Source organism: Melozone crissalis, unplaced genomic scaffold (genome assembly GCF_028551555.1).
Source record: "Melozone crissalis strain CALT ecotype California unplaced genomic scaffold, PUWL_Pcris_2 ptg000142l_1, whole genome shotgun sequence".
Classification (NCBI taxonomy): domain Eukaryota; kingdom Metazoa; phylum Chordata; class Aves; order Passeriformes; family Passerellidae; genus Melozone; species Melozone crissalis.
The window spans coordinates 91,573-115,789 of NW_026535914.1; the positions used below are offsets into that span (position 1 = coordinate 91,573).

The 24,217-nt window shown below is 47.2% G+C and overlaps 1 long non-coding RNA gene across 1 annotated transcript; it reads left to right on the forward strand.

Annotated features, from left to right (window-relative positions):
- Positions 1-13,166: 13,166 nt before the first annotated feature.
- On the forward strand, positions 13,167-22,821 carry LOC128948642 (uncharacterized). The gene is made up of 3 exons (XR_008484131.1): positions 13,167-13,280; positions 13,621-13,738; positions 22,583-22,821. It is a non-coding gene; the product is annotated as an uncharacterized LOC128948642 (long non-coding RNA).
- The last annotated feature ends 1,396 nt before the right edge of the window (positions 22,822-24,217 follow it).

A 24,217-nucleotide genomic window follows, 5' to 3' on the forward strand; every position in this document is an offset into this window, starting at 1 on the left:
GACAGAGAAAAAGTAACACTTGTAGTAAAAGAACCAACAAACCCTATAAATTGCTATCTGGTTCAACACCATTTCATAGAAGTTCTTTGAGAAAGAAAACAATTCTTTTTTTTACAAAGCTGTCCTTTTAGAATTTGTTCTACAACCTTAATTAAAACATTTGACTATGGGGTAGAGAGATGTTGTGGGTTTTCCATTATATTTCAGTTTAAAATATCTTTTTATTATCTTTTAAAATGTGAAAATCATGGTAGCCGTTTGCTTCAGGTGACAACTAGAAGGAGTATGAGATATTTTGGTAGTTTGATTTGTGCTTTGACTATAAAACTTTATGATGCAGCTTGTCTTGATGAGAAATCTTATAACTTAAGCAGTCCTCTAATTCTCTCACACTTGCTTTTTCAAAAGGGATAAAATAAAGATTTTGTGTTGAATTTGGCTCAGCTGAGTTTGATGGCATAAATGAGGGCAGAGGCTAAGCCTGACTGTGGAAGTGGGACCTTCGAAGGAATTTGGCTGTGGGCACATGAAAAGCAAAGCAGAGCAGCTTATTCACAGCCTCATCCGGCTTTTGAATTTGATGCTTTGATATGATGATTTGATATCAGTAAAAGGGTCAAACATATTTTAAACTAAAGAGAGCAATTGAGTTGAGAGATAAAATAGTGCAAATTGGAAAGTTTTCACGTTTCACAAACTGCTCAGCGCTGCAGAATGAGACTGGAATATTTTTAATTACCCTTAAATGTGACTAAGCTGTGTGTAGGTTTCAGAAGCAGGTGAGTCAGAGGAGGAAACCTCACTCCTCAGCAAGGATTTGGACCATCTGAGATAAATCAACATATGTAGAAAATTAAATCTGATTTAATAATGATGAAATTAATAGAAAATTGTATTATTTTATTTTTAAAAGCCTGAAGCTTACTGCTTCATTCAGTTTAAGAAATGAGAAGAGAAACAACAGAGTGGAAGGGTATCATCACAGAGAGAAACCCCCTCAGAGAGCAAGCTTTTAATTAAATCATAACAGATGCTGACCTAGGCATTGAGGGGAATCAACGTTTCTGATTTGTACAGCATTTAAGGTGATACAAGAGGTGAAGAGTGAAAAGCAGGGGAATTCATGTATACATTGGTTTTATTCCTCCTGGGATCACAAAGGTCATTGGCAAAGTTCCTGCTGACCATAAAGTCGCATGCTCAGGCCCAGCTGCTCACGTTGTTGTTCATAAAGAAAACAGATTTATGCAACTGAGCCGCTGAGTGGAGGGGTTTATGGGGCGCTCCCGGCGCTGTCTCATGGAAGGACTGCAGGAGCTTCTCACAGGGTCGGGGGGAACGCCTGGATCCGCGCTTGGATACGTGGAGCATCACTTAAAGGAGGCGCCGAGGGACGAATCTTGGTGCCGGGGAGCAGCAGCCGAACAGGTGAGCCCGTGTGGGTTTGGAGCGGGGAATTTTCTCCTTCCCCTTTGCAATTTCATCTCGCCAGTCCCTCCCCGGTTCCCTAGGAACAAAAATGGAGCTTATGAGGACAAAAGGGATTAAGGAGAAGGAAGCAGCTACTCTTCTTTTATTGTCTGCGTTTGAACTGAGGGGATCCCTCTTCACTTGGGGTTTTAAGGGTGATGATTGCAGGAAAAGCTGCCTTTTCCAGGCTGTTAGGGGTATTCCGGGGGTGACAGGGAATCCCTGCGTTCTATTTTAAGGGGAATGGGAAAAGTATTCTTGTGGTGTTATGGGTTTGATTTGAAGGCAGCCCACCCCATTTTCATCACCCTCGGGTTTAAATGGAGGGGGCAGCCCTGGTGTCCCTCCTTTTCAAGGGTTTGAATGGAGGTCGAAATCGCCCTTTCCCATCAGTCGAAGACTTTCATTTAAGGAGCGCCCCTTCTTTTCTGCTCTCGTAGGGGACGAAACTGAAGGGAAGAACGCATTTCTTTGCCCTTGTTGAAGTGAGGAAAGGAAAGGAAAGGGAAGATTTATATAGAAATAGCAATCTAAATATAGAAATATACAGTCAATATAGAAAGATATTTGTAAAAACACGACTGAACGACGCCGCCTTCGGCCGAATGGAACGAGCTCAGCCGAACCAAGGCGAGACCGGCCGAACCTGACGGGCTCGAGCGAACCGAGGCCAGGCTTGCGAGGCTGCCTGAACGGAGCCGAGCTCAGCCGAACCGAGCCCACTGCTCTCGTGCGCGCTAATTAGCGCGAGTGCGGTCACAGCCCAATGAGCTCCTGTGCCACCCCGCGCTCCCGGTCGTGTCGGTGCGATGGCCGGGCCACCCGCGGGACGCGGCAGCAGGAGAGCCCCGAGCCGGGCGAGTTTAACGTGAGGTGCCGCCGCTTGCCCGCCCTCAGGGAGCCCCGAGCCGCGTCGAGCGCATTGAGCGGCTCCGAGTTCGGCCGAAGCGAGCCGAACGCACGGAGAGGCTCCGAGTTCGGCCGAATGAAGCCGAGCCGCGCCGAAGGCACAGAGAGCGGCTCCGAGTTCGGCCGAAGCGAGCCGAGCGCACGGAGAGGCTCAGAGTTCGGCCGAAGCGAGCCGAGTGGCGCCGAACGTACAGAGCGGCTCCGAGTTCGGCCGAAACGAGCCGAGCCGCACCGAGCGCGCTGAGCGGCTCCGAGTTCGGCCGAAATGAGCCGAGCCGCACCGAGCGCACGGAGCGGCTCCGAGTTCGGCCGAAACGAGCCAAGCCGCACCGAGCGCACTGAGCGGCTCCGAGTTTGGCCGAAGCGAGCCGAGCCGCGCCGAAGAGGCGAGTCCAGCCGAACGCAGCCGACAATAGCCGAGTTTAGCCGTTTACAGCCGAATTTAGCCGAGCAGCTGTGAGCCTTGCACGCTTGAGGTGAGCGTGCATCATTGCCGGTTTGGGATTGAGTGAAATGCACTAAGGAAACCAGCTCTGGGGAGGGAGGCAGGGAAATCCTCTCTTAACATTTACCAATTCTTCCGTCAAAGCCATCACGGCAGGACAGCGTGAAGACCGAAAGTGTAAGAAGATGTGGAGGGAAACAGAGAATCTGACAGGAGCAGCCAACGCACGAGTGCACGAATTTTGCTTGTTGCTTGGATGTAAACTCAGAAGTTGTAAGGAATTTGGGAATGAGAAGGGACATTTCAGAAGAAGAAGTTGTTGTTACAGTCCTGGCAAAATTTTTTGTTCTAGCTAATAAAAGAAGTTAGTTTAAATTAAAAAAAAAAAAGTGTTTTTTTTTTTTCTTCACTATTATATTCATTGGTAGTATATGGTGTGTTGTTTTATTTCTTGGTGTTATTAACTCTGTGTAAATTGTTTTTTGAGTGAAGCTGACTTTCTGGATGGGTTGGTTTGTATTTGAGGTAGGATTGATTTCAATAGGTTTCTTTCATAGACTTGTGATAGCTATTACTGGGATTTTGGTTTTGTTTACTGTATGTATAAACATACAGATTTGGTAGGGCCAGCTGGGCTGCTGGAGTTTTGAGTGTGAACTTATTAGATGGCTTTCCCTAAACACACAATAATTATGTAAGGTAACAGCAAATTTTTTGTGAGAAAAAGTTACAAAAAGCAGCCAGACCACGGGTAGCTGCTGAAGTTCTTCGTGTTTTGTTATTGTAATCACGAGTCGTTGTGGCTAATCGCTCCTTTTGTATCAGCAGAGCCTCGCCCGAGGCTAAGTTGTACCTTTCCCAGAAGGGTGGGAACCTTCCCGAACAGTAGAAGAGACCTGAGAAGGTGCGGGGGGGCTATGCAAAGTGACTCCAAGACCACAATGCAGCATGGGTCCCCCGCTGTACGGAGAAAACCCCAAAAAAAACGAGCCACCTAAGAATTGAGAGACCAGAGTGATGTCTAGACGTGAGGAGCCGAATGCTGAGCTTGCAGAGATGCAGAACACCTTCGGACCCTCTCGCCCTGACCAAGAGAGACGACCCCGGCGGTGAGACCAGGCCGACTGAGTGGGTGGGGCACCATCTGACGGGATCAGCAGGCCCTAAAGGCTCCCACGAGGACGTGATCCCCAGCTCTGCCCCTAGTGGACAGAGCTGTGCATATCTTCCTCCTCTGAGTCGCCCGGGAAGACGACGGAGACTGCAGACCCGTTGAGCCACCCAATCCTGAGCTGTTCACTTTTAATAAAGGCATTAAAAAGGAGAAGAAGTCTCCTGGCCCTTTCTGTTTATTTCACTGTCCAGCTGTAAATTTATCTTGTGTTTTGTCTTCCAGGTTCGCTCGTGTTGTAATTTGCAAATGGCACGCCGAATGCCACGAGAGCAGCTGGTGAAGGTGGTTCAGAAGCAATGACAAGAATGTGCTGCAAAGTTGGGTCCAGCAGTCCAGCTTCCCGACACGGTAGGGCAGGCACACCTTTTGATAAAGCATCAAACGCTGTAGTTTTTATTCTTGGTGTTTGTCTGTGCTCCCATTCTGATCACCCCTTGAAGTATTATTTTTCAAAATGATATCTAGGAGAGAAATCATGTTTATTCAGGGGGAGCCATAATTTTCATCTGTTCCAAATGCACCAGGTGTGTTTTAAGGCCTGCACACACAGCAAGAGCCGCAGAGCTTGTTGTGCAGTTTCCTGCAGCACTGATTTATTCTGTATTCCAGTAACCATGCCCTGGGCTGCCAGCCAGGCTCAATGCCAGGAGCGGGAGGAGTAGACCCGAGAGGTGCTTTGGGTGGAGCCCAGCCAGGTTTCAGGCAGCCCGCAGAGTCTGCCCTTGCAGTCCACACCGGTCTGCTGTTGCCATCTGCTGGAAAAATCCCTAATGGATATTTCCAAAGGTGGGGAGGAGCATCCGCTCCTGTCACGGACCTGCTGGGGGCTCTTTGCCCTCTGGCTCCGTGCGCTCTGCCCAAGAACAGCGTGTGCAGCAGGCTGTCACCGCTCTCTGCAGGGTGAAGCACCTTCAGCCAAGGTCAGTGCAAGAGCAAAACAATCCTGCCAGCAAAGCCTGCTACTAGAGAGGCAAACAATGATCCTTCCAAAGGAATTCATCCTTCTTCTCCCTTACAACTCTCCTGTGTCATCACACCGCAGAATGGTTTGAGGTGGAAGAGATCTTGAAAACAACCTAGTTCCACCCCTGTCCTGGGCAGGCTCACCTTCCTCTGGGCCAGGGTGCTGTGCTGTCACAGATCAGGTGGCAGATCTGTGGAAATTGTAATGATATTATTAAGGCGTGTCTCTTATTGCCTTGCCATTCGTGAATCCCGAGGCTGTCTTGTCCTAGTTTAGCTTTCTGATGTGGAGGAGCTGAACTGCCAACTGATATGGATTTTGGTGCTCTCTGTGGAGTGACGTCCTGTAAAATTTCTGTCCCAGAAATGCTGTCACAATGGCTCTGCTCCATAAAGAATGACACGGCCTGATTGTCAGCAATTTTTGCTGCTGCAATAGTGTATAAATGCTAAAATTTGAACACTGCTTATTATTTCAAAAGAGAATATTTTAAAACTGGAAGTGATAGCTGAAATTACGCCAAAAAGGTAGCAAGAGCAAATACATAGAATATTTCTCCCTGTTTGTAGATATACTTTTCATTTAAAATTATGCTGATGGGGATATGCTTTTATGTATTTAGTGACTTTACAGATTTCTTCCCCGAGTTTTTTGAGTTCATAGAATCATGGAATAATTCAGGTTGGAAGGGGCTCTAAAGATCACCTCGTTCCAAGCCTGCTGCCGTGGGCAGGGACACGGTTCCATGGACCAGGTTGCTCTGAGCCTGATCCCAGAGCACCAATGGGCCTTGGAACACTTCCAGGGATGGGGCAGCCCCAGCATGTGTGAGCAACCTGTGCCAGCCAGGTGCCAGAGGAGGAAGAAAGCCCTTCCCAGCTGGAGCAGAGGCTGCTGCAGCTTGGCGCAGCCTCGTGTCACCGAGCGTGTGAGACAGAAGGGCCCTTCCTATGGAGGGAGAACGGCACTGGAAGATCTTTTCTGGGGAGAAGCGGAGCAATGGAACGCCAAAGCAGCCTTCAGTTCTTGCAGCAGAGTTGGGAACAACCGGAAGCAGGAGCAGAGCTGGCCTGGTGCCTGGCAGCTCTGCAGGCAGTGGGGATGGAGAAGGTGCAGTTGTCTGTCTTCTTGGCTGAGTCTTGAAAAATGAGGCACTTTTCTGTAGTTCCTTTTCAAGCATTATGTGGCAGTTGCCCCTAGAAGTCCAAAGGCAGCTGTTTTCTTAGCAGGAGGAAGTCAGGAAGAGGCAAAGCAGGCAAAGACATCAGATAAGTCTGGATAAAAATCTTGGCTAACCTGTTTTTTCCCCCTCCTCCAAACAGGCAATTCTGAAGCGCTGAGCAGAGATCTGCCCCCGGGAGGCAGAGCAGAGCCGATCTGTGAGAGCTGACACGGGAGCTGTGGTGAGGACAGCTGCTCCCCTGCCTCGGTGTGGGACCTGCTGAGCTGCCGTTCCTGTGCTGGGAGTGTTTCTCCTCTCATGCAGGCAAGCCAGAGAGCTCCTAGGGAAGGAGCAGGTAAGGTTGAAGTGCCGAGATCTCCCCGGTAAGAAGTGCCGTGACAAAAGGAAATGGCCTCAAGTTGCAGCAGGGAAGGCTCAGATTGGCTTTGAGGACCAATTTGTTCACTGAAAGGGTGGTCAGGCGTAGGAGCGGGCTGCCCAGGGCAGTCCTCGTTGCTGGAGACATTTGAAGCATGGCAAGATGTGGTGTTTAGGGACCTGATTTGGGTGGGGGCTTGGCAGTGCTGGGGCAGCAGCTGGGCTCGATGGCCTTAGAAGGCTTTTGCAGCCTAAAGGACGCTATGGTTCTGGAAAGCCTCGACCCCTCTGGCTCCGACACAGCACCTGGATGCTGACGGAAGGAGGCTGGTCATAGAGCCTGGAGGTGCCTGTGCCACAGGGAGGGAGAGGACAAGGCAGTGTCACCTGCAGGGAGGGTCTCGTCCCCAGAGAGCGGCCAGTGACTCCATCCGTGCCCGGGGCTCTGGGTGCACCCTCGGGGTGGATACCTGCCCTCAGGTTTCCCTCTGGGCACCCGGGGAGGGAACCAGGTCCATCCGTGTGGCAGCTCCAGGGCCTGCAGGCTCTGGGGCCCTGCAGCCGTGTGCCCTGTCACAGGGCGGCAGGGACGTGACGCTGCCCGGCCGCGCCGCTGGCCTGGGATCCTTGCTGCTTTCCTCCCGATCCCACATGGCTGTAGCAGCAATCTTGTGTCTTTTCTTTAAAAGTGTCCTTGGGAGAGTTCAAAGAGAGGGTAATTAGTTATGTCAAAGCCTACATATTTGACCTGTTGGCACTCAAGAGAAAAGACAGAAACCTGCTTGGCATCCTTGTGCCTGGAAGTCATTGTGACCCAGGGAAGTGAGGAAGGGGCTGGCCGAGGTCACTGAGGCTCTGAGATGGAGGTGAGTTTGCATTCCAGTTGATTGGAACGGAGGCTCATCAGGAGTTTCCTCGGCTATCCGAGGCACAGAGCCCTGGAGCCAGGTGAGCCTGAGCTGCTGCACGCTTGCTGTGAGCTTTGGGGTGAGGGTGCATCGTTGCAGGCCTGGGATGGATTGAAATGTGCTGAGGAAAGCAGAGGGAGGGAGGGAGGGAAATGCTCTGTTAACTTGTGCCAATTCTTCTGTCAGACTCATCACGGCGGGACAGCGTGAAGACTGAAAGTGTGAGAAGATGTGGAGGGGAAGAGAGAATCTGACGGGAGCAGCGAACGCACGAGTGCACGAATTTTGCTTTTTGCTTGGATGTAAACTCAGGAGTTGAAAGGAATTTGGGAGTGAGAAGGGACATTTCAGAAGGAGAAGAAGAAAAAGAGGTTGTTGTTGTTGTTACAGTCCTGGCAAAATCTTTTGTTCTAGCTAATAAAAGAAGTTAGTTTAAGAAATAAAAAGAAAAAGGTGTAGGGTTTTTTTTTACTTCACTGTTATATTCATTGGTGGTATATGGTGTGTTGTTTTATTTCTTGGTATTATTAACTCTGTGTAAATTGTTTTTTGAGTGAAGCTGACTTTCTGGATGGGTTGGTTTGTATTTGAGGCAGGATTAATTTCAATGGGATTCTTTCATAGATTTCTGATCCGTATTACTGGGATTTTGGTTTTGTTTGCTGTATGTATAAACATAGAGCTTTGGTAGGGCCAGCTGGGCTGCTGGAGTTTTGGGTGTGAATTTATGAGATGGCTTTTGTTAAATGCAGATTTTAATTTTTGAAATGTTTTCCAATGTAGTGGTTTTAAGGTGGTTTTTAAGAATTCATTGTATTGTTTCCTGTTGTTTGTAGTTGGTGTATGATAAGGGATGTGGTGTGACTTCTTAAACACTATGGTTTTAGTGTTCCTAAGTTCTGATTTCTTTCTGGTTCGATAGTTTTTTTTATTTTTTAGGACAAGGGCATTTATATGGTGGGTTTTTATAGGCAATACGTTTTTTAATTTAGGTAGTGATATTTTTTAGTATTTTAATAGTTTAGGTTTTTGATTTTCATGGTTTTAATTATTTTTTTTAATTTTTTCAAATAACTTTTCTAGATGATAGGTTATTATTTGTGCATTAGCATAAAGGTAGAGCTTTGGGGACTTTTTTTAGTAATGTTTAGGGTCAGTTGTACAGTTTTGAGTCTCATGAGTTGGTTTGATTTAGTTTTTACTGGGTGTTTGTTTTTATTGGCAGTTGTGTCATTTTCAAGGTGTATTTGAGTTTTTTGGGGTTTTTGAGATATTGGTTTAGGAGGAAGTTTATGATGAGAATGTGCGGAGGTTTTGGGCTACTTTATAGTGGGATTTAAAATTTATTGACAGTTAGGTTTATTTGAGTTTTTATTAGGGTTCAATGACGTTGTGGGACGTTTGTTCCGTTAGTAATAGCAATGGGTTTTGTTTTGATGCGCTGCGATGGGACGAGCATGTGCTGCGTGCCGGTGCTGACAAAGGTACGGTATTGTTGTGGTTCTGGTGCGTGGGGTTAATGAACATGTATGGTTTAATATAGAGATGAAAATAGAAATAAATATACATTTAAAAATAAATATAACATTAGAGTGGTAGACATAAATATAGATAACAGATACATACATAAAACTGTAATACATGGTATATAATTGTAACATCATATAGATAAATGATAGTCTATTATATATATATATATATACACAAAGATATATAAATATAGATAGTTAATATGAAAATATTTAAATGGAGTTAAAATAAATGGGGGGGTTTTATTAGGTTATAGGCTGGGGTTTTTAAATAAATGATAGAAATAAAATATCAATTCAGATATACAAATATATATACAAATACAAATCTCTATAAATATTTAATTTAAATAAATATAAGGAAAAGAAATCTATAATACAGAAAATACAGATCTCTTATTATATTAGAAGGTATTCTCTCTAATATATATAATATCTATGAATAAAATAAATTAAAATATCCATATGAATATCATTTTAATTTTGAAAAATAAATTTACTTCCTACATTTTTAAATCTGGTTCAAATAAAGGGGTGTCCTTGCTTTTCATTTGGTTAGAGGCAGGAGTTTTATTTGAAATAATATAAGTAATATCGAAATGTGGATCTTAAGATAGAAATATGTAATAAATATATAAGGAGAAATTGCTAAAATATGAATATAAATTTATATATAAATATATGTAAGTAATATGAAGAGTTGTAGTGTAGAATGTAAATAACATTATACGGCAATATAAATTATAAATGGGAATATAAATATAAAAATATGTAAATATAGCTTAAAAGAAAGGGAATGTTTTGGCTTTTATTTAAGTAGAGGCAGGGGTTTTATTTTGAATATTATAAGTGTTCCAGAAGTAAAAACCTTGAGGCAGAAATATTTAATCAATATAAAAAATATGAATAAAAATATATAAAAATTCATAAATAACTACTCGCATCAGATGTAATATAGAATATAAATTTGTTTATAACTTGACATTGGTAAAGATAAATGTATAAGTAAGCAATAGACATTAATATACATTATAAATACAAATATGAATATAAAAATTGAATATAAGGATAAGGTCTATTTAAATATTGTTTAAAAAAAGGGTTGGGGTTTTATTTATTCTTAATGTGTTTAGAGACAGGGTTTTTATTTTAAATAGTATGAATGTAGATATTATTGTCATATATTTCTAAATATTGAGATATACAATCAAGATCTAAATATATATATAAACACAAAATCTAAAGAAATACAAATAATAGGAAGAGATGTAATGAAGAATACAAATAACAGTATACATAAGTGTACATTTTAAATGTAAATGTGAATATGAACCTGAAAACTAGAATTTTAAAAAATATTTAAATACAGTTGAGAAGAAAGGGGTTCTTTTTGGCTTTAACGTGGATGGAGGCAAAGGTTTTATTTTAAATAATGCAAGTGTTACAGAAGTAAAAATCATAACAGAAATATATACTTACCATGTAAAAATACGTATAAAAATACACAAATAAATTTAAGTTTTAGGGATATATGCAATATGGAATAGAAATGTATTTATAAAAAGAAACATATAAATGGATAGTGTACATCAATGTACATTGTAAATAGAAATGTGAATATTAATAGGAAAAAACTTTTTAAAAAATATTTAAATATTTTTTAAAAGAAATTGTTGGTTTGTTGTGTTGTGTTGTGTTTTATTTGTCTTTTATCCTATTAGATTAGAGGCAGAAGTTTATTTTTCCTCTTCGCGGTTGTTTTGGGGCATTTATTTCAGAGCAGTTTTCGGCGGGGGCCGCCCCTGTTCTTTTTCGCCGCCTTCCCTGCCCGCAGCCCCGAGGCGCGCTGCGCCCCCGGCTGGGGCGTGCGGCAGTGCTGCCGCCTTGTGGGCAGAGCGCGGTACTGCAGCCCTGCACCGAGAGGGCGCCACCTTGGGAGTGGCGCGTCGCGGGTGTCGCAGACTTTTAATTGACCTTCTCATCATGGCGGCGAAAAGGGCGGGGAAGTGGAGGACCGGGGTGGGTGTAAGTGGACTGCCTGCACGAAATACCGACGTCATGACGGCCCCGACGGATTTTTCTGTGGCGTTTCATGTGTACCCGACACAAGGTGTGGGCTCAGTGGCGCTGCGGGCGGGCGTATTTTGGCGGGTTTGTGCCAGGCATGTGGGTTAAACGCCTCGCTGTGCCGGGGTCCTCTGACGGCCTCCTTCCCGCCCTGAGGGAGCCGAGCCGGGCCGAATTGTTCCGAAGAGCCGAAGAGCCGAGTGTGGCCGAAAAGAGCCGAGTTTACCCGAAGAGCCGAGGGAAGCCGGAAACAGCCGAGTTTACCCGAAGGGCCGAGGGAAGCCGGAAATAGCCGAGTTTACCCGAAGTGCCGAGGGTGGCCAAAAACAGCCGACTTGAACCGAAGAGCCCAGGGCGGCCCAAAATAGCCCAGTTTACACCAAGAGACCATGATAGCCGACTGGAACCGATAGCCGAGTGTAGCCGACACTGGCCGCATTTAGACAATGTGCCCAATATGACCGAGTTTAGCCGAACCGTGCCGAGTTCGGCCGAAGAGCCGAACTGAAACGAGTTTAGACCAAGAGCCGAACCAAGCCGAATTCAGCCGAGTTTCGTTAAACAGAACCGAACGACGCCGCAGCGCTCTGCCTGCAGTGCGCCTGTGCAGGCGGCAGGGATCGCTGTGCCTGCAGTGCTCCGAGGCAGACGGCAGGAGGCGCTCTGCCTGCAGTGCGCCTGTGCAGACGGCAGGGATCGCTGTGCCTGCAGTGCGCCGGGGCAGACGGCAGGGGGCGCTGTATAAAGTAAGTAGAAAATATCAACTCTCTATAAGAAGGAATAAAAGCTCTATGTCACGTGCAGCAGTAGAAAATTTCAGGCTCCCAGGGAATAAATAGTTTTCTTTAAATCCTTTTCGTTTTGGAGTTTTTTTTTTTACTCCCAGGTAGCCTGAAAGTTTCTACTGCTGCTTTTTTATTCTAAAGCTAGAAAGGTAAACCAAGATCAGAAATACAAGAAAGGGAAAGGCAAAGGCAAAGGAAAGGAAAGGAAGCGGGAGAGCAAGAGGGAAGGGAAGGGGTGAAAAACAGAGTGAAAAAAGAAAAAAGGGTTGGAGGGAAAAAGAGAGGGCATTCGGGAGGAGCGGTGGTGCCTCAGGTCCTCCCCCGCCCAGGGGTGAAGGTCCCGTTTGATGCCCGGGAGGTTCTGCAGCTCCCGGCGGCGGGGGACGGAGCCGTGGCTGTCAGCCCGAGACTACAACTCCCGGCAGGCCCTGCTGCCGGCGCGGCGCGTGACGCAACGGCTGACGCGGCACATGAGTGGCTGGCGTGCCAGGGGGCCGGGCGGGGCTGTGCGCGGGCAGCTCCCGGCGCCTCTCCCGCGCGTGATGGCGACGCTGGACAGGCGAAGCCTCCGTCCGGCCGCCCGCACGGCGCCGAGCAGCGCGGAAGGAGCGTCCGCGGGGTTCCTCGGCCTCACTCGGCGGTGCCGGGGGCGGGGGGCGGGGCGGTGCTTTGCTGCCGCGGGCCGGGAGCTGCAGGAGCCGCCCCGGGCGAGCGGCGCCGGGCGCTCCCGCGATCCCAGTGGGGCGGCTACCCTCGGGCTGGCGGAGGCGCAGCAGCCCCCGAGCTGCAGCCGTCTCCCTCGGGCTGCTGCCGGTGCTGCGGGCGGAGGCGGCTCCGCCGCGTGTTGGGCGTTGCGACCAGAGAGCGCTGCGATATCGCGTTAGTGCTCGTGGCTCTTTGTTCCATGAAAACGGATGGAGCGGCGCTGACCGGTAAACCCAGAGATGGCCAGGAGAATGCCCAGCGCAAGGAGCAGGCTGGCTGTATGCTTCGGATGGCACAGGTGCGGTGTGCAAACGCACCCCTTTCCGCCCCTGCCCTCCCGAGCCCCAGGGAAAATGTTTTCCAGCATTTTCGAGCTTCTGAAAGACAAAACTTGTGATTTGACACTAGCATCCAGAAAAGGTTTCTGTCTAGATTAGCAAATGCCTAAATTGTTCTTGGTTACATCCCATGACCGGATTTAGGCAGTGAATTTATACTGCTTTTAGGATTTTCTTGTACAATGGTGAGAAAATAGGCAGGTCTGATATTGGTTTCACTTTTTTACTACTTCACGTTCCGTAAGATTCTTTTATCCAAGCACTTGTTTAAAAAATCTACTGTAGGCGTTTATGGTTCACGTTTTTTTTCTTTGCAGCACCCGTGACTTCTATCAAAACTCAATCTGTGAAATTTCTGGGGAAAACCCTTTTGTGTCCTGAAGGGTTCAAACTCTGTTGAGGATCCAGTTATCAGTTGCTCACCTGGATGGTTCCAGATCCCAAAGGTAACACTTTTACTCTTGCCCTGTAGTTTATATCTATTGCATTTTTGTTATTTTGCAAGATTTTTTGTCTTTGCAAAATATTGTTCTTTTCACTCTTTGGAGCCTCTCCCATCGTTCTTTGGTGTAGCAGCACCCCATAGGACACTTGGCTGCTGTCCTAAAGGGGATGGTCGCTAGAATTGTAAATTCTGGAGAGTTTGTAAGTCTTCTATCCCCAGTGAGGTACCGTGCTTTGTTTACTTTTGTTCTGTTGGTTAGGCGCTGCTTCTCATTGCAAGTATGAATTTCAAACTACCCTGTTCTTTTTTTAACTGTTTTCCTGGTTCTCTCTGTACGGCAGGGAAAGACTCTCGTATCCTTGTCTTCAGGCTCGGTGCTGTCCAAGAAGATACAGAGACTAGAAAAATCATAAGAAGCAAAATATGACTGCAGGGAAAACAAGCTGGAGAGAACAAAAGGTGATATTGTTATCCTTACCCTGTATTAGAAACATCCACTGTGCTTTGATGCTGGCAGCTGCCAGGGGCTTGTTAGCTCTTTTTAGGCAGGTGTAGGTGTTCAGTTGCAGGTTTTTTCTCTGGACAAGTCAGTTCAAACTTTGCTAAGCTTATATTTGCAGATTACTCTCTAGCACAGTCCAGCATGACATTTTTGAATGCTGTAAAAAAAGCATGTTACTTGGAAATTGCTAATGATGAGAAGCTTTAGGGGAAAATAAGATTTCAGAGTTGGGAGACATGAGAAGAATTTTGTGGGGATGTTAGACTGAAATAAAGCACACTGTAGGCTGGACTGGCACGCTGGCAGGTCCCCTATTAAACAGTAGTGCTTAGATTAGCCTGGGGGTTGCCCGTTGTTTCTGTAGAAATCAGTGTTTCCTGGTCTTCAGAAGTAAGCTGCTTTGAAAAGCTGGAAGGTGCAGCATGGTGACAATCCGTGTGCTTTGGATTAAAAGTAGATTTCAGAAGGGTGCTAGGCTTTTGTCTTTTCCTAGAAGTCGATGTAATCCTATCGAGCAGTTTTTAATTCTGTGCTGCCGCGTCATCGGTCAGGGCCCTGTCGTACTAATCATCATACAGATACAAAACAAAAAATCGGACCCCGTCCCAACCACTTAGAGCCCAGAACACGATTTCCTCGGGCTGCCATTTGTGTGCCATCGGCACTCACCACGGAAGCGAGCTGGGGATTGTTGCAGCTGCTGGGAACAAACCGCTCCTCGTCACACAGGAACGGAACTGGGACGACGCCTCGGCCAGCCCCTCTCTGCCATCGTCTCCTGAATCTGCAGCAGAGCAGTTCCGGTCCATCCGGGCACGTGTAATCCAGTTCCTGATGATCTGAGCGCACGGAGCAGCGCTCCGCTGCTGTGGGGGGCTCAGGGAAGGCAGAGTGTGCATTGTCATCTTCCTGAACCTGCAGACGAATCCAAGTGAGAAGCCACAGGGTGGAAATCAGTCGCATATATGCTAAACGAAACTTGCAGGTTTTTTTTAAGAATTGTTTCTGCTTGTTCTTTTTTGTGCTTCAGTGCTTCGAAAACCTCTCTTTAAAATCAGTTCAATTCATCAGTTGAACCTTTGTTTGCAGACCCTCAGTGAGCAGAATTTGTTGCAGACTCAGTGCACGCTGTGCCGGCCTCCCAGGAGTGTGAGGGGCTCACATGTGCTACTTTTTGCTTTAGGACGCTCTGAGGTATTTATTCCTTTTGGGATACATGATGAGAATTGCCAAGAGAGGTAGTTACAAGGTATGACATGGGGAAAAACCTGTGTGGTTGGAACGTTGTTGCTGTCAAAAGTTAATTTTTCCTTCTTTCTTAGCCAGTAGTTAGCTTTTTGCCTAATTTTTGTGGTATCATTATTTTATTGTTTAAAAAATTCCTTCAAAATCACTTTGGTGGTTGGTGTTGGCCACCAGTACCTTGTTCAGATTTGCCTATTTGCTTGTAGCTAAAATGTTCGCATCCTGTTTATCATTCTATTTAAGAAACTGCTGCCCAGCCAACTAATAACTGAATATCCATCTGTCTGGGACACGGAGAGAGGATTTAGGTAATGTCTTTGTTTCCAGAAAAAAGTTCCAGTGTAGTTTCTAAATAGAGGAGAAGGGGATGAAGACGCGGGGCTCTGATGCCGTATGGGCACCCCAAGGTCCCCAGGAGCGGGAGCCCCACTGCAGTGCAGGAGCAGGTATGTTCTCATGTAATATTGAACAAATTATAAATATAAATATGACAATTATAAGCATGAAAATATTTTTTAAAATAGTTAAACCAAGTGGGTTTTTTCATTTGTCAATAGGCAGTGTTTTGATTGTAAAAATTATAACTACAAATAATATAAAGGGAGAAATCTAAGTATAGAAATATAAATATATACAGATATATATAAAATTTAAACCTATAAGAAAAAATTAGTTGTAGCAGTAGATGTGATACCTAATATAAATAATAATTTAAATACTTTCCTAGAATTTTGTATCTATTATATATAATTATGAATATAATGCATCAAAAGAAACTATAAATATAAATGTGAATATAATTATACAAAAGTATAAAAATATTTCAATATCGTTCAAAAGAAGGCTTTTTTTGTGTTTATTTGGTTAGAGACGGGGGTTTTATTTGGAATCATAGAAGTGTTATGGAAGTATAAATCTAAATGTAGAAATATACAGTCAATAAAGAAAGGTATTTATAAGAACACGACTGAACGACGCCGCCTTGGGCCGAATGGAACGAGCTCAGCCGAACCAAGGCGAGACCGGCCGAACCTGACGGGCTCGAGGGAACCGAGGCCAGGCTTGCGAGGCTGCCTGAACGGAGCCGAGCTCGGCCGAACCGAGCCCGCCGCTCTCGTGCGCGCTAATTAGCGCGAGTGCGGTCACAGCGTAATGAGTTCCTGTGCCACCCCGCGCTCCCGGTCGTGTCGGTGCGATGGCCGGGCCGCCCGCGGGACGCGGCAGCAGGAGAGCCCCGAGCCGGGCGAGTTTAACGTGAGGCGGCGCCGCTTGCCCGCCCTCGGGGAGGCGAGCCGAGCCGACCTCAGCCGAACGCGCAGAGAGCGGCTCCGAGTTGGGCCGAAGCGCGCCGAAGGGACGAATGGAGCCGAATGCAGGCGCCAATAGCCGAGTTTAGCCGACAATAGCCGAGTTTAGCCGAAGAGCCGACTGGAGCCGAGTGACTCCGGAGCGAGCCGAGCTCCCCCGAGCGCAGCCTCCCGGGCAGGGCGAGGCGCCGGGCCGGGCTCGGGGTGCAGCCGGGGCTCTGTGAGGCTTCCCCGCCCGTCCCTCTCTCTCGCCCTCCTTCCTTCTCCCCGTATTCGCCTTCTCTCGCTCCCTTTCCCCCATTCCCTCTCCCCCCACAAGCCCGGCTCCTTCCTGTCCAGCCCCTTCCCCGCTACTCCCTTTCTCTTCCCCGTTTCTGCCTCCTCTGTCCACCCTCCCTCTACCCCCCTCCCGGGCTTTCCCTTCCCGTCCCGCTTTCCTGCACAGCCCGCCCTCCCTCGCCGCCCTTTGTCATGCCCTGCTCTCGCTCCTCTCTTCCGGTGCCCGCTTTCCTTCTTTGCCGCGCAGCCGCGGGGCTCGGGGTGCCGGAGAATGAAGGCCCGAGGGTATGGGGGTTCATCCGTGGTGCTGTTAACACAGTCAGAATGGCTCAGTGACTCTGTGCCAGGCTGGTGTGGCCTCAAAGGCTGCCCCTGCTGCTGGCAGAGTGTGTGAAGCGTCTGCTGAGCGGGCAGCGGCATCCCCCTGAACACCTTCTCGCAGCAGGGACGGAGATGGAGCCAGCCCAGCGCGTGGAAATGGATCTCTCCAGCTGAACGCTCAGGTGAAGCGAGCAGAGAACTTGCCCAGCATGAACCAGGTGAGCTGCACGTCTCCAGGGTAATGGTTCTTGCACCTTCAGAGCCACAGTGTCGCTGAGCTTTTTTTTTCCCCAGGCTTTCCATCACCTCTCAAACAGACGAATGCTCCCCTTGGAGGCTGCTGTGCCCTGGGGAGCCTGGCAGGTGGCCCCGTTGGTGAGAGGAGGGCAGCAGGCAGGCAGCCCCCAGGAAAACACGGGAGTTTCAGTGGTTTCTGATGCCTGAGGAACGGGGAGATGGCGTGAGCTGAGCAGGAGTTAAGCACGGTCGTACAGAGGCCTGGCTGTTATGATTTAAGATGGCTTATTGAATATCTGTAGTTTCTATAGATATTTGTATATCTGTCCAAGTAGGATATAGAGCCTTGTGCAGGAGAAAAAGAACTCTTGATGTAAGATATGACCTGGGGGAGGCATCATGCCAGGCTATCCCTTCCAGATTTGGACGGCTTCAGGGTCTTGTGTGGCATGATGGGAAGTTCTGAAAATTAAGATTTCCTCTTTGGTGCGGGTCAGATGGGTGACGCCTGGCAGCTCGTGCACTGCCACTGTGCTAACCTGTGTGCCTCTCCTTCCCTCCCTGCTCCACAGGCAGCGCAACACGGGAGCAGCAGGGAGAGCTGGCTTTGTCCTGGAAGATCCAGGAGCTCGCGGTGGATATCTGAGCCTGCAGCTCCAGGCTGCCGCACGACGCAAGGGCTGCACACACCCAGAGCGTACAGGTACTGTCACAAACGTGGGCTGTCGTGGCTGAGCCCTCAGGAGCTGGCGGTGCCAGCTGGGAGAAGAACAGTAGCTTCCAGCCTTTTCTTTTGTCTGCGTTTCCCGTGTTCAGTCAGTCTGATTACTTCTGGGCATTGCCCAGCAGGGTGTGAAATGCTTCCAGGGCTAAAGGGGGAAAAAAAGGGAAACACAAACTATAATCCACACCTCAGGAGGGAGAAGGCATCTGTCAGGACAAACTCTTAAGAGAAATGGGATGAAGAATACTTGTTTATTCGGTCTTTGGTATGTGTAGCTAGTTCAAAGAGGTCTCCCAGTCCTTCCCATTAGCAGAGCAAAGGAAGAGCAGCAAAGCCCTCAGGCTAAGCCATTAAAAGCAGCAGCAGCAGCTTTGTGTGCTGGAGTGTGGCAGGCATTCCTAGGTTTACTTTTTGGTTTTGCATCTAGCAGTGGTAGAGGAAAGTTCTTTGCAAGGTGATAGTTCCAGCCTTGTATTGAAATGTGAGCAAAGAGGAACTTTCTCAGTTGGATTGGGGTTTATTCACAGCACTTGTAAACAGAGTTAACATTCAGATAACATGTGCAGGGAGTGTGTGCTGTGGGTTAGCACAAGTGACAAAGGAAGTGGGACAGGGACAGGGCACTTTCCCCTTCAAGGTACTGGTTTTTTTTCTGGAAGAATGACGTGAGAGCAGAAAAGTTGCAATGGCATTGCAGTTCCCTGCACAGAATATACCCAGGGAGGTGAAGCACAGCCCAGTGGTGCCATTCACCTGCGCCCCAATGGGGAGCATCAGTGAAGTGAGGAGGACTGAGGAGCTCTCCCCTTGAGCAATCACAACAGTCATGTCAACGAGTGTCACCCTTTTCCAGACCACTGGCATGTGCTTGGGGACAATAACCTGTGTTTTTTACAGCCAGGTCTTCTGAGCCGCTGCTCACTGCTCGCAGTGAAAAGAAACTTGTGTACAGGCACTCTGCAAAATTGCCACCTCAGATGCCACTGAAGCACAGCTTTGGCTTTCAGGCATCTCCCCTGCAAGCTGTCCCTTGCGGCGTTTCCGCACTGGGTTCATTGTAAATTCATTCCTCCCATTTTTTATTTGTAATTTCCAAAGAATATCAGTCGACTTTTACGGCCTCTTCAGGGCTCCCCAAGCTTCATACCACACCTAAATGCTCGTTTTCACTGCCTGAAGGGCTTCTCTCACCCGAGTGATTCTATGAATTTGGCCTGTACTTCAGCTTAAGGGGAAAGCTGTACATTGATTGCATTTTGGAGAAAAAGATTTGACTGTCCAGCTGTAAATTTATCTTGTGTTTTGCCTTCCAGGTTCGCTCGTATTGTAATTTGCAAATGGCACGGCAAATGCCACGAGAGCAGCTGGTGAAGGTGGCTCAGAAGCAATGACAAGAATGTGCTGCAAAGTTGGGTCCAGCAGTCCAGCTTCCCGACACGGTAGGGCAGGCACACCTTTTGATAAAGCATCAAACGCTGTAGTTTTTATTCTTGGTGTTTGTCTGTGCTCCCATTCTGATCACCCCTTGAAGTATTATTTTTCAAAATGATATCTAGGAGAGAAATCATGTTTATTCAGGGGGAGCCATAATTTTCATCTGTTCCAAATGCACCAGGTGTGTTTTAAGGCCTGCACACACAGCAAGAGCTGCAGAGCTTGTTGTGCAGTTTCCTGCAGCACTGATTCATTCTGTATTCCAGTAACCATGCCCTGGGCTGCCAGCCAGGCTCAATGCCAGGAGCGGGAGGAGCAGACCCGAGAGGTGCTTTGGGTGGAGCCCAGCCAGGTTTCAGGCAGCCCGCAGAGTCTGCCCTTGCAGTCCACGCCGGTCTGCTGTTGCCATCTGCTGGAAAAATCCCTAATGGATATTTCCAAAGGTGGGGAGGAGCATCCGCTCCTGTCACGGACCTGCTGGGGGCTCTTTGCCCTCTGGCTCCGTGCGCTCTGCCCAAGAACAGCGTGTGCAGCAGGCTGTCACCGCTCTCTGCAGGGTGAAGCACCTTCAGCCAAGGTCAGTGCAAGAGCAAAACAATCCTGCCAGTAAAGCCTGCTACTAGAGAGGCAAACAATGATCCTTCCAAAGGAATTCATCCTTCTTCTCCCTTACAACTCTCCTGTGTCATCACACCGCAGAATGGTTTGGGGTGGAAGAGATCTTGAAAACGACCTAGTTCCACCCCTGTCCTGGGCAGGCTCACCTTCCTCTGGGCCAGGGTGCTGTGCTGTCGCAGATCAGGTGGCAGATCTGTGGAAATTGTAATGATATTATTAAGGCGTGTCTCTTATTGCCTTGCCATTCGTGAATCCCGAGGCTGTCTTGTCCTAGTTTAGCTTTCTGATGTGGAGGAGCAGAACTGCCAACTGATATGGAATCTGGTGCTCTCTGTGGAGTGACATCCTGTAAAATTTCTGTCCCAGGAATGCTGTCACGATGGCTCTGCTCCATAGAGAATGACACGGCCTGATTGTCAGCAATTTTTGCTTCTGCAATAGTGTAAAAATGCTAAAATTTGAACACGGCTTATTATTTCAAAAGAGAATATTTTAAAACTGGAAGAGATAGCTGAAATTACACCTGAAAGGTAGCAAGAGCAAATACATAGAATATTTCTCCCTGTTTGTAGATATACTTTTCATTCAAAATTATGCTGATGGGGATATGCTTTTATGTATTTAGTGACTTTACAGATTTATTCCCCGAGTTTTTTGAGTTCATAGAATCATGGAATAATTCAGGTTGGAAGGGGCTCTAAAGATCACCTTGTTCCAAGCCTGCTGCCGTGGGCAAGGACACGGTTCCATGGACCAGGTTGCTCTGAGCCTGATCCCAGAGCACCAATGGGCCTTGGAACACTTCCAGGGATGGGGCAGCCCCAGCATGTGTGAGCAACCTGTGCCAGGCAGGTGCCAGAGGAAGAAGAAAGCCCTTCCCAGCTGGAGCAGAGGCTGCTGCAGCTTGGCGCAGCCTCGTGTCACCGAGCGTGTGAGACAAAAGGGCCCTTCCCGTGGAGGGAGAACGGCACTGAAAGATCTTTTTTGGGAGGAGCGGAGCCATGGAATGCCAAAGCAGCCTTCAGTTCTTGCAGCAGAGTTGGGAACAACTGGAAGCAGGAGCAGAGCTGGCCTGGTGCCTGGCAGCTCTGCAGGCAGTGGGGATGGAGAAGGTGCAGTTGTCTGTCTTCTTGGCTGAGTCTTGAAAAATGAGGCACTTTTCTGTAGTTCCTTTTCAAGCATTACGTGGCAGTTGCCCCTAGAAGTCCAAAGGCAGCTGTTTTCTTAGCAGGAGGAAGTCGGGAAGAGGCAAAGCAGGCAAAGACATCAGATAAGTCTGGATAAAAATCTTGGCTAAGCTGTTTTTTCCCCCTCCTCCAAACAGGCAATTCTGAAGCGCTGAGCAGAGATCTGCCCCCGGGAGGCAGAGCAGAGCCGCTCTGTGAGAGCTGACACGGGAGCTGTGGTGAGGACAGCTGCTCCCCTGCCTCGGTGTGGGACCTGCTGAGCTGCCGTTCCTGTGCTGGGAGTGTTTCTCCTCTCATGCAGGCAAACCAGAGAGCTCCTAGGGAAGGAGCAGGTAAGGTTGAAGTGCCGAGATCTCCCCGGTAAGAAGTGCCGTGACAAAAGGAAATGGCCTCAAGTTGCAGCAGGGAAGGCTCAGATTGGCTTTGAGGACCAATTTGTTCACTGAAAGGGTGGTCAGGCATAGGAGCGGGCTGCCCAGGGCAGTCCTCATTGCTGGAGACATTTGAAGCATGGCAAGATGTGGTGTTTAGGGACCTGATTTGGGTGGGGGCTTGGCAGTGCTGGGGCAGCAGCTGGGCTCAATGGCCTTAGCAGGCTTTTGCAGCCTAAAGGATGCTATGGTTCTGGAAAGCCTCGACCCCTCTGGCTCCGACACCACACCTGGATGCTGACGGAAGGAGGCTGGTCATGGAGCCTGGAGGTGCCTGTGCCACAGGGAGGGAGAGGACAAGGCAGCGTCACCTGCAGGGAGGGTCTCGTCCCCAGAGAGCGGCCAGTGACTCCATCCGTGCCCGGGGCTCTGGGTGCACCCTCGGGGTGGACACCTGCCCTCAGGTTTCCCTCTGGGCACCCGGGGAGGGAACCGGGTCCATCCGTGTGGCAGCTCCAGGGCCTGCAGGCTCTGGGGCCCTGCAGCCGTGCGCCCTGTCACAGGGCGGCAGGGACGTGACGCTGCCCGGCCGCGCCGCTGGCCTGGGATCCTTGCTGCTTTCCTCCCGATCCCACATGGCTGTAGCAGCAATCTTGTGTCTTTTCTTTAAAAGTGTCCTTGGGAGAGTTCAAAGAGAGGGTAATTAGTTATGTCAAAGCCTACATATTTGACCTGTTGGCACTCAAGAGAAAAGACAAGAACCTGCTTGGCATCCTTGTGCCTGGAAGTCATTGTGACCCAGGGAAGTGAGGAAGGGGCTGGCCGAGGTCACTGAGGCTCTGAGATGGAGGTGAGTTTGCATTCCAGTTGATTGGAACGGAGGCTCATCAGAAGTTTCCTCGGCTATCCAAGGCACAGAGCCCTGGAGGCAAGTGAGCCTGAGCTGCTGCACGCTTGCTGTGAGCTTTGGGGTGAGGGTGCATCGTTGCAGGCCTGGGATGGATTGAAATGCGCTGAGGAAAGCAGCGGGAGGGAGGGAGGGAAATGCTCTGTTAGCTTGTGCCAATTCTTCTGTCAGACTCATCACGGCGGGACAGCGTGAAGACTGAAAGTGTGAGAAGATGTGGAGGGGAAGAGAGAATCTGACGGGAGCAGCGAACGCACGAGTGCACGAATTTTGCTTTTTGCTTGGATGTAAACTCAGGAGTTGAAAGGAATTTGGGAGTGAGAAGGGACATTTCAGAAGGAGAAGAAGAAAAAGAGGTTGTTGTTGTTGTTACAGTCCTGGCAAAATCTTTTGTTCTAGCTAATAAAAGAAGTTAGTTTAAGAAATAAAAAGAAAAAAATGTAGTGTTTTTTTTTTTACTTGACTATTATATTCATTGGTGGTATATGGTGTGTTGTTTTATTTCTTGGTATTATTAACTCTGTGTAAATTGTTTTTTGAGTGAAGCTGACTTTCTGGATGGGTTGGTTTGTATTTGAGGCAGCATTAATTTCAATAGGATTGTTTCATAGATTTCTGATGGGTATTACTGGGATTTTGGTTTTGTTTGCTGTATGTATAAACATAGAGCTTTGGTAGGGCCAGCTGGGCTGCTGGAGTTTTGGGTGTGAATTTATGAGATGGCTTTTGTTAAATGCAGATTTTAATTTTTGAAATGTTTTTCAATGTAGTGGTTTTAAGGTGGTTTTTAAGAATTCATTGTTTTGTTTTCTGTTGTTTGTAGTTGGTGTATGATAAGGGATGTGGTGTGACTTCTTGAACGCTATGGTTTTAGTGTTCCTAAGTTCTGATTTCTTTCTGGTTCGATAGTTGTTTTTTTTTTTATTTTTTGGGACAGGGGCATTTATATGGTGGGTTTTTATAGGCAATACGTTTTTTAATTTAGGTAGTGATATTTTTTAGTATTTTAATAGTTTAGGTTTTTGATTTTCATGGTTTTAATTATTTTTTTTAATTTTTTCAAATAACTTTTCTAGATGATAGGTTATTATTTGTGCATTAGCATAAAGGTAGAGCTTTGGGGACTTTTTTTAGTAATGTTTAGGGTCAGTTGTACAGTTTTGAGTCTCGTGAGTTGGTTTGATTTAATTTTTACTGGGTGTTTGTTTTTATTAGCAGTTGTGTCATTTTCAAGGTGTATTTGAGTTTTTTGGGGTTTTTGAGATACTGGTTTAGGAGGAAGTTTATGATGAGAATGTGCGGAGGTTTTGGGCTACTTTATAGTGGGGTTTAATATTTATTGACAGTTAGGTTTATTTGAGTTTTTATTAGGGTTCAATGACGTGGGACGTTTGTTCCGTTAGTAATAGCAATGGGTTTTGTTTTGATGTGCTGCGATGGGACGAGCGTGTGCTGCGTGCTGGTGCTGACAAAGGTACGGTATTGTTGTGGTTCTGGTGCGTGAGGTTAATGAACTTGTATGGTTTAATATAGAGATGAAAATAGAAATAAATATACATTTAAAAATAAATATAACATTAGAGTGGTAGACATAAATATAGATAACAGATACATACATAAAACTATAATGCGTGGTATATAATTGTAATATATTATCATATAGATTAATGATAGTCTGTTATATATATATATACACAAAGATATATAAATATAGATTATAAATATAAAAACATTTAAATAGAGTTAAAATAAATGGGGGGGTGTTATTAGGTTGTAGGCTGGGGTTTTTAAATAAATGATAGAAAT